Below are 11,444 nucleotides of genomic sequence, written 5' to 3'. Positions count from 1 at the left end.
GATATTGAATAGAAAACACATTTTTATAAATTGTGATTCTTCTTTTACATGGAATGCACATTTGTTGGCTCATAAGACATACAGAAGACATTCCTACAGCTACATACCTAGAAAATAGGGCTATTAAGCCTGACATAGTGATATGGGACAATAAAGAGAAAGTGGCAACCCTAGTTGAAGTAAGCATCCCTAATGATGCTGGCCTTAACAAAGCAGAAAGGAAGAGAATAACAAAATACCAAGGATTTATGTACGACATGAAAAGAAACTGGAATCTTAAGAAAGTATCAATCATACCAGTCATAGGAGCAACCGGGCTAATGAAAAAATAATTTCAAAAACTATCTCATGAATATACCCGGTGAACCAAGTGCAAAAGAAATACAAACAATAGCACTTAAAGGGATGATTAGAATCTTAAAAAGATCTCTTGGAGTACATAAACTGATGGGTGAATTTTTGGCATCTGGTAGAATGCACCATCCCCAACAAAAACACAATGATTAGAAAATTAAAAGAAAAAAGACAAGATAACAAAATACCAAGACCATAAAAACATTTGATTCTAAAAATTCTTATTACTGTGAAGCATCTAGTTTTATTTTTTTTTTTTAAGACAAACAGTAATGAAAACACGGAAACAAAGAGAATATAAACATAACATTATTTCTTGAAAATAATTTTTATTTTGATACGTTTTTGTTGATTCATATGCAAACAAATATGGGAGACAAACCACATTCTTGTGAAGTATGTAGCTTTTCTTTTGCACGGAAGCAGCATTTGTTGCGTCATATGCAAACACATACTGGAGATAAATTACATTCTTGTGAAGTATGTGGTTCTTCTTTTGCCCAGAAGTCAAATTTGTCAGTGCATATGCAGACACATAGTGGAGAAAAAACACATTTTTGTGAAATATGTGGTTCTTCTTTTGCACGAAAGTCTAATTTGTTGTGTCATATACAAGCACATATGGGAGACAAACCACATACTTGTGAAATATGTGGTTCTTCTTTTGTACATAAGTCAAATTTGTTGAAACATACTCGAACACATACGGGGGAAAAACCACATTCTTGTGAACTATGTGGATCTTCTTTTACACAGAAATCGCATTTAATGAATCATGTTCGAACACATACGGGAGACAAACCACATTCTTGTAAAGTATGTGGTTCTACTTTTGCACAGAAGTCAACTTTGTGGCGTCATATTCGAAGACATACAGGAGACAAACCACATACCTGTGAAGTATGTGGTTCTTCTTTTGCACGGAAGTCAATTTGGTTGTGTCATATGCAAACACATACAGGAGACAAACCACATACTTGTGAAATATGTGGTATTTCTTTTGCACATAAATCAAATATGTCGAAACATACTCGAACACACACAGGGGAAAAACCACATTCTTGTGAAGTATGTGGTTCTTCTTTTACACAAAAGTCAGCTTTGTTGTGTCATATTCGAACACATACAGGGGAAAAACCATATTCTTGTAAGGTATGTGGTTCTTCTTTTACACAGCAGTCACATTTAATTAATCATGTCCGAATACATACGGGGGACAAACCACATGCTTGTGAAATTTGTGGTTCTTCGTTTGCACATAAATCAAATTTATTGTGTCATATTCGAACACATACGGGGGAAAAACCATATTCTTGTGAAACATGTGGTTCTTCTTTCACAAATAAATCTCATTTGTTGAATCATATTCGAAGACATAAGGAAGACAAAAGTTGAAAAAAATGTGAATGTTTCATAATTGAATGTGTGTCTCCAAAAAACAAATATTGAGGAAACATCGAAATTAATTATATTAAATAAAGCTAACGTTTCAAATAATAACAAGAATTTGAAATCCGATGTTAAAGAGAAGCCATATTACTGTGAAGAATCTGGTTTTCCCTGTATAAAAGACAAGCAGTTAAGAAAAACAAAAAACAGAACAGTAACAACATTATTGTTATAAATATATATATGTATATATTATTATTTCAACAGCCAAACAACGTCGCAGCCCACAAGAGCCATGATAGCCAACGAATCAGAAGTCCAAGACTTGAGTTTCACCCTCATTAGTTAGACATATCCAAACCCGGGATTCAAAACCAGAGCCTCTTGCATGTAAGGCAAACACTCTGCCAACTGAGCAAATGCGCCCGCACACATTCTTGTGCTGGCTGTTTCTAACTGTGAGCTGCAATGTTGTTTGGTTGTGGAAATAATTATATAATCTCACATACTGAAAAATTATATATATATATATATATATTCTGTTACTGTAAAATAAATTTTGATTTTACACACTTTGAATGAATCATATGCAAACAAATATGGGAAGCAAATCACAATCTTGAAATGAAATGAAGCAAAACATCAAACATAATCTTTACCAAGAAAATCAGAGTATCCAATTTCTGACTTAACTAACAACACTTTCTAATCATTATGGTAGCTGCTTCACAAACTACCGAGGGGTGAGGAGGAAAAACCAGCAAGACTATTAAAAGTGTGTGGTTTTTCATTTTTATTGAATGCAAATTGGTTTTATATTCAAACACATACATGAGAGAAACTGAAACCGACTGGAGAGAAACTGAATGCCTACTAGACACTATCTATACTAGATGTCTTCAGTCTATTTGTACATGGGTTTGTCAGAGGCTGTGACATAAGGATACTTTTCATCGGAAGGAAACCCTGACTGAATTTTCAAAAACAGGCTGTGCTGACTGCTTAAGCCATCCAGTAGGTTCTAAAGGTTACAAACAGGGACACTCGTATTAATAGAGGATAGCTTCTAATACCAAATAAGAAGGCAAGGACAATGATGAATTTACTAATAGAAAAATGTGTAAAAATACATATATATATATATATATATATAATGCAGACTGACCCCGAGAATAAAAATGTCCCTTTAACACCTGTATACACACCAGTGGACAAAAGTAATCATGTAAACCTCTTCACTTGATACCTATCACCACTAACTGTAGCAACTAAAAAAAAGAATACTAGTTGATTAAAAGCCCAAGCATGGTCAGCTGCAGAAAGGAAGCTCCCACTATTTTGTTAACACTTTGACAAGTTTGGAAAGTGAAGCAAAACATCAAACATAATCTTTACCAAGAAAATCAGAGTAATTAACCTCTCTGAAGACAATAAAATTACACCCCAAACTGGCTGCTCGCTTGTTTGCCAAATGTACTGTTATATCTCAGAAGATGAGAGCAACCTTATAAGAAATGAATAATTATTTCTTGATCCAGACGAAGAGTCTGGGTCCATGACCCCCACCACAGATCCACTTCGCCATCAGGATCCTCTCTGTCAAGTGGCTCTCTGACAGGTCACTTTCTAACTACTGTCAATATATGAAAAATCACCATCATCTCAAGACTAGTATAAAACAGATGTTGAATAAAAGAAGAACTCTTTAACACCACTGGAAAGCACAGTTGATTAATATTGAGGTAGGATCTCAACTAGCAGAAACGTGTAAGCCTTAAGAGCCATCAAGGCAGTGATTAAAAATACAAACATCACCCTTAAAAAACTTATTCCTTGTACTATATCCCTCAAGGAGCTCAACTAGATTACATATGCTGCAGGACTCTACATTCTCAGGCATATCATCCCTCAATTTTAAAAACAATGTGAATCTAGATCCAAAACATTACACTAGCTTTGAAACCGAAACTCTAAAGCAATTGAACATGTGTTGAAAAGAGTTGCCTCAGATCAGACAATTCCTTGTTACCCTTACTGTGCAGGGGCGGTTAAAAAGATTAGCTTAAAGCTTGATGTAAATATAGAGGCGATTGAGAACGTAGTAAAGGAACCAGGGGGTAAAATTCTGGCACTTGCCAAAAACATCTGAGCAATGGATAATATAAAGCAAAAGATGATACAACCTTTTTAGAAAGAATACAAGCCTATTCTACATAAATCTTATAAGGAAAACAATCATGGTAGAATAGCAAACGAAAAAACAAGCTGGAAGATTTTTAAAGGCCTCTGTTTGAGGAATATGGACACTGCTATCAAAATACCAAGTGGATCCTGAATATAGTCTAAAGAAACCAAAGAATGCCAGAGCCAGAGGTAATGCCCTGAATGATTAAACTAAAGCTGAATCGATTCCAGAATAACAACAAAAAAAATTGAAAATGTATCCAATTTCTGACTTAACTAACAACACTTTCTAATCATTATGGTAGCTGCTTCACAAACTACCGAGGGGTGAGGAGGAAAAACCAGCAAGACTATTAAAAGATAATTCTTATACCTAAATCGTCACAACGCCGTCTTAAATATAGACCCATCTGCTGTCTATGAATGGTGGAAGACAACATCTTTGAACACCTCTTATGGAGAATATCCGAGAAAAGAAGTAGCAGACTCCAATGGATTAGCAGTCCATTGCTTTAACCACTCAGCCACCTCGTCATCTTCCACATGCTCCTGCTCATAAATGCCTTTATTATTTGACTACAAAAATCCATTTTTAATATTTCTATAATCAAGTGTAATAGAAAAACAAAATATTGTACGATGAGGATGAAATTCGAACATATGAGAAAAAACCCCAATGCTTGCACACCAAGGACTAATTGTAGATTAACAAGATCATCCTTGAAGACTGTAGGTAGAGATAGAAAATCCAAAGGAATATAACAGTGTGCCCAACATGTGTACTATAATGTCATGGATTTAATAAGATCAGGAAAAGCATGATTGGTCTCATAAGCATGGGGCAATCAATCATAACATTAAACCACAGTAATGGTAGAGTAACAATTCCTGGCGTGAAGATCCGAAGAGGAATTTATCTCCTTTGATCTTTTGTTTGTCAATAGATTCGCTAAGTAAACTACTTAGTAAACGTTGGTGTGTCTACAACCTGAGCTAGGGCCGCCAACAACAGCCCCCCCCAAAAAAAATCAACCACCTGCTTTTCAGTTTAGATATTCATTAAGTCAACTTTTACAGATTATGCATACCTTCTCAAAAGATATTGGAATGAAATTTGGTTTGGAAAAATTTGTTGAGTACTCCATCACAGCTGGGAAGAAGGTGCAAACGGAAAACATACAGATTGGTGAATGAACTGACATCAAAGACTTAGAACAGGAACAGTACAAATATTTTGGGATAGAAGACAATAGCTTAATCCAACATAACAAAATGAGATAAGAAAAGCCAGAGAATATGTATGCAGAAAAAATTTTTCAAACGCAGCTTACAAATGCCACTAGTAACATACAGCTTTGGCATTATTGACTAACCACAAAAGGATATTAATAGGTTAGATACTAAAAACTTTGTTTTTGTCATGAACATAGACAAAATTGTTTCCTCTCGTGAAAGACTAATAGAGATTTCTATTTCAAGAATAACCGCAAATATAATGGTTTTTCACATTAAAAACAAAAGTCTTAGAATAAGGTATCCTAGCATATTTCAGGCATTTACAATTTTCTGTGTATGTCTATTTAGCAGTTTTGCATAGTGCTGAACTCAAATTTAAATATGCTAAGGCCTTGGGGACTTTTGGGGCTAAATGGGGGGGGGGAAGTGATGCATTTTGTTATTTCCTTTTTTGCATGGTGTAGAACTCAAATTTACATATGTTAAGGCCTAAAACTGCACCTTTTGTTCATTGTCCCTTGGAGACTTGGGGCTAAATAGGGGAGGCAAATGCTGAATTTAGTCATTTTTTTATGCCTCATTCACTGTGCACTCACAGGGGCCATGCATGCTTCACTTGTTAAAATATATAATAAAATATATAACATAGAATTTAAATAACAATATTTCTAAAGTGCATTTAAAATGTATTTTAAATAATTATGAGTGACAGACGGGCGAACAAAATTTTTATTTATATAAGATATAAAATTTATTACAATAATGCCAATCATGTTTCGTTACTTTTTATGATTTGTCCATTCATATATATTTTATTTTTTCTTCATGCAACAAAATTATAAATATGAACTCTGCTAAATATTACACAAGAGAAGCAAAAAAAAAATGTCGCCTACAATTTACCACCACATGCTTATACTGTTCTGTTACCACTCATATCTCTTCATCAGTAAACCACAATTACGAGTTTGAAATTAAGCTTAATTTACAAGCCCAGCGCTAATTAGTAAAAGCATTTAACTTTGTTTTGACTTGCTCAATCAGAGGGCATCTCACTGGCGAACTGCATACACAATAAGAGATTATAAAAGGGAGTGCTTGCTAGATTTTCTTCTTTCCAGGCAGAATAACACACTGTGAACTGACTCCTTCAGCAGCATATTTTTCATTTCCATGCAGACTTTTCTCTTGGGATACACCACCTCGGGGGCGTCTGGCATGGGGTTCACAAAACGGCTTCAAAGATTCTAAAATGGCTACCGTAAATACATGTGAATTAAAAATATAACATATATGCCTATATACACACATATAGGAAAAAAAAATGGCTGTAGGAGTTAAATAGCAGCAGCTAAGAGAAGCCATCCTAAATTGACTGGGAAATGTATTGAGTTGCAGAAAATAGGAACTCGTGATTTTTGGAAAAAGTATGATTGTATGATAAATAATGGACAATCAAAAATTCCCCTACTAACTAGCAACCACTAACTAGCAACCATGAGCAACCGAGAGAAATTACCTGTTTGCCTGGCGGTTTGTTTCCAATTTCACCTTAGACCCTTCAAACTACTCCCTCCCAAATTACTTTTGCAGGCAGATATATTTGTTGATTGAAAAATCACCCCTTTTCATATTTGTAATAGAATAAACGTGAGCTTCTCCAAGGAATGTGTTCCTCATCTCATCCCTGTTATACTAATTAAAATGTTTTCTGCCGAGCTAACGCCTCCTCTTCAAACGCTCCAACAAAAGCCCAGTTGAGTCTTGATTTTCTCATAGCTGAAAGATTGCCTCCATTGTAGCAGTATTCAAGAATTCTGGCAAAGAACTAAACAATGTGTTTTTACTCTTCTTTGTTAAAATCTGCGAGTCTTTAATCACTAATGCAGTCTTGCGAATGCTATGCTTTGTTCTGACTAATGGTATGGATTTTGGTAAGCCCGGTCTACTGCAGGAATTTTAACAGTCATCTCTAAATGCATTAAATAAGTCAGGGTGAGCTAATTAAGATAAAAATGAAATGTAATAAGTCCCCAGACGTACCTCTCCATCGTACAGTATATTGATACACTAAGGCTGACTGGGATAGCTTCCGTACATTTATATCAGATCTACCTCTGCATTCCATGTTTAAAAAGGATGTGTCCTCTACAGTATCAGACCTGACCGAATGGTTAATTGTAGGTATAGACCGTTTCATACCTTCGAAAAAGTTCCAGCAAAAACCTAACAGCCAGCCATGGTACTCTTCAGAATGTGCTGCTGCCACTGCGCACAGAAATCGCTTTTTCCACTGCTTCCAACGTAATAGATGTATGGAAACTAAAGCCGCTTTCAAGACTGCCAGCAACTATTGTAAGAAAGTAATAAAGAATGCAGGAGAGTTGTATGCTCAATCCATTAAGTCCAAAGTAGCTGAGCAGCGGCTTGGTTCCCACCAGTTTTGGCAAATAGCAAACAGAATCCTGAACAGAAGTGTGTGCTCTATCCCAACTATCATCAATGGACCTGAGGTAATCTCGTCAGCATCAGACAAAGCCAAACTCTTTGCCAAGAACTTTGCAGCTAATTCTACCCTTTGCGACCAAGGCCGCCAACCCCCAATATTTCCTCCTGTATCAGAAAACACGCTATGTGATATACGTATATCTGTACGTGATGTTGCCAAGCTAATAAAAACCCTTGTATCTATTAAAGCAACTGGCCCTGACGGTATTCCAATTATAGTACTCAAAAAACTTCAACCTGAACTAGCGCCCATACTTACAAAACTGTTTAAACGTTGTCTTAAGGAGAATAGTTTCCCATCACCCTGGAAAATTTCATCAGTATGCCCTGTATTTAAGAATTCAGGTGATCGCTCATTCCCCTCTCAGTACAGGCCAATAAGTCTCCTGTGCGTCATGAGTAAGTTGCTGGAATCTGTGTTAAATACAGAAGTAATCAACCATCTCAACAAAAGTAACCTTCTTAGTGACGCTCAATATGGTTTCCGTTCTGCTAGATCTACAGCAGATGTGCTTACAGTTATATCTCATAAGATTAGAACAACTCTCGATGGAGGCAACCTTTCTAGGGCAATTGCTCTTGACATATCTAAGGCCTTTGATAGGGTATGGCATAAAGGTTTACTTCACAAGATCTCTAACTATGGTATAGCTGGAAATGTCTTCTCAATTATTAAATCATTTCTTTCTGATAGGTTCATAGTTTAAGCGCAAAAATCAGAAGCTTACAGTATTAATGCTGGTGTCCCTCAGGGGTCCATCCTGGGCCCAACTCTTTTCCTGATCTACATTAATGATCTTCCAAATCACATCCTTACATCATTTGTAGACATTTATGCTGACGACACTACCATTTATGGTAGCAAATCTAAGACAGTAAACGACCAAGTTCTCTCCGATTCTCTCTCCTCTGATCTTGAGCACGTAGTACAATGGGGAAAGGAGTGGCTGGTTACTTTTAATGCATCTTAAACCAAGCTTCTCTCTTTACATCATCAACATTCTGATCCACATCTGGCATCAATTGAAATGAATGGCTCTCGTCTTCAGGAGGCCTCAAGTTTTGACAAGCTTCTGGGCTTGACCATTACTCCTGATCTTAAATGGAACACGTACATCAAATCTGTTGCCAAGGCCGCTGGAAAAATGGTGAGATCTTTGTATTGATCCAGTAGATATCTCACTGCTGATGCAATTCTCTATCTATATAAGAGCCAGGTACGTCCAAGGATGGAATACTGTTGCCACATCTGGACAGGAGCTGCTAGAAAGGACTTATCCTGCCTTGATAGAGTTCAAAATAGACTTCGTAGCGGCATAGGAGATGTCCTTTTCTCTTCTCTGCGACCTCTATCTCACAGAAGAGATGTTGCAAGTGTTTCTCTGATGTATCGTTGCTTTCATGGAAAGTGTTTGACTGAGCTTAAGTCTATGGTCCCCCCTCGCCAAACTTTCACAAGAAACACTCGTCTAGCTGAAAACACTATTAATAATTCCCCCCACTCTTTATCTGTGCCTAAACCTAAACGTAGATTCCATGAACAAAGCTTCTTTCTTAGAACTGCATGCCTGTGAAATTGTCTTCCGTTTTCCTGCTTTCCGGCTGACTACAATATGGTTGTCTTCAAGTCTAACGTAAATAAGTTCTTGATGAGCCGTTCCATATAAGTTATCAAATTTACCGAATTTTCATTACTAATGATTACTATATTGTCCAATTTCTACTGTACACACTTTAACCCTTATCCTTGAGTGGCCTCTTGGCCTTGATAAAATGGTTATTCCCGTGAAAAAAAAAGCTGTAGCACTTGATATATCGAAGGCTTTTACAAGCTCTGGAATGAAGGTGCTGTTCATGAAAATTAAATCCTATGATATTACTCGACGAATATTCAACATAATCAGACGTTTCCTAGACAAAAAAAAATCCAAGTTGTTTTCATCAATCGTACATCCAAGCAACATGATATTTATGTAGTGCGTCCCAAGGATCGATCTTTGAACATTTATTATTCCTGATATTAACCAAGAACCTCTTTGATAAAATTATGGCTCAGCTGATGACATTACACTCTATAATAGACATGAGGGTAAAACGAATTTACACACATCCAAGGCAATGGCAGAAATCATAGAAAGTGACTTTCAGTAGGTGCTGGAATGGGTCCGTTTGTGGATAGTAATATTCCGTTTTACTAAAACTAAGCATCTCTTCGTTAACAACAAAAGAACCCTTCTCAAATGCTGATTTCTATGACAAATAACACTATACCTTAAAGCCCATCTTTCAACTCTTTGGCTTAAAATTCACAGACAATATGACTTGGAATAAATACATTGAGCTCGTTGCCAAAGTCTGTTATAAAAAGGTGGACTCCTTCTACCATGCGAGAAAATTACTCCCACCAGAGAGTGTTCTATGTGTTTACAAGGTTACGCCCATGCATAACATATTGCTGCCACATCTCAGCTGTAGCATCTTCCACTTGTCTCTCAGTTTCAAAAAGCGTTTTAAATCTAATAAATCCATAACTCTCGGTCAAGTTCCAGATTTTGTTCCATTGCTTCAACATGTTTTCAAACTGCTTGGCCTAATGTTCACAGGGAACATGAGTTGGAACAATTATATTGAAAACATTGCCAGGGCTGCTGTGAAAAAGGTAGGCTTTCTCTACCGTGCTAGAAAACTACTGACACCTGAAAGTATCCTGTACCTCTATAAGGCCACCATTCGCCTATATATGGAGTATTGTTGTCACATTTGGGCTGGTGCATCTGCTGCTAGTCTCTCGCTCCTAGACAAGGTTCAAAAGAGAGTTGCCAATCTGATAGGCCTTAAACTGGCATCTAAGCTTCAGCCTCTGTCCCATCGACGAAATGTTGCATCCCTCTGCCTGTTCTACAAGTATTTTAATGGTGAATGCTTTGAAGAAGTGCAGACACTTGTGCCCCTACGACGTAGACACCCTCGACAAACCCGACAAGCAGCTAAATCCCAGTCCACACACAGTAGAGATCCCTAGATGTAAAAGATCTTTCTACTCCAGTAGTTTCTTCCCCAGAACCGCTAGACTCTGGAATTCCATTCCAGGTCCCTGCTTCCCTAACTGTACTGACATGCAGAAGTTCAAGTGTAACATGAACCGACATCTTGCTGCCCAAATCCTAACATAGTGCCCCAGTAGTTGCTGCCCCTGATAGTAGCCCCCTACACCAAAGTGGCAATGTGCCTTGTTTGGGCTGAAAATGTAATAAAAAAAAAAGAAAAAAAACTTTAATGAAATGTGCTCTGATAAATTCACGTGTGCCCCCCCCCCTCACCGTATATACTCCCGAATAATTTGGCAAGCAAAAAATACCACCCATTTACTTTCGAGGTTCCTAGATGCCGGAATGCCTCCTATGTTAATAGTTTCTTACATCAATCTTCTTTACATTGGAATTCCTTCCCTGTTTACTGCTTACTTAAGTGTACTCATTCGCATAAGTTTAAATGTAATATGTACGATCACCCTGCTGCTCAACTCCTTTTAGTCTCCTGATATTTAAAATAATGTCCCATGAAATCAAAATAATAAAACAGTGGTTATATAAAACTAGACTACCCGTGACCCGTTGGGTCAGTATGTTATATTAGCTATGGAATTCATGTATGAGTGTGACACTTGTGACATAAATAAAATAGTTTTTTTTTGACTTAACAGAAACATTTCTATGAAAGTATATTAAAATGAAAAAAGAATATAGATAGATTTCTATGAGTCGTTCTGTTCA

The sequence above is a fragment of the Euprymna scolopes genome, chromosome 23 (assembly GCF_053919585.1).
Source record: "Euprymna scolopes isolate OS-2025 chromosome 23, ASM5391958v1, whole genome shotgun sequence".
Lineage (NCBI taxonomy): Eukaryota > Metazoa > Mollusca > Cephalopoda > Sepiida > Sepiolidae > Euprymna > Euprymna scolopes.
Note: the sequence above shows the minus strand (reverse complement) of the source record.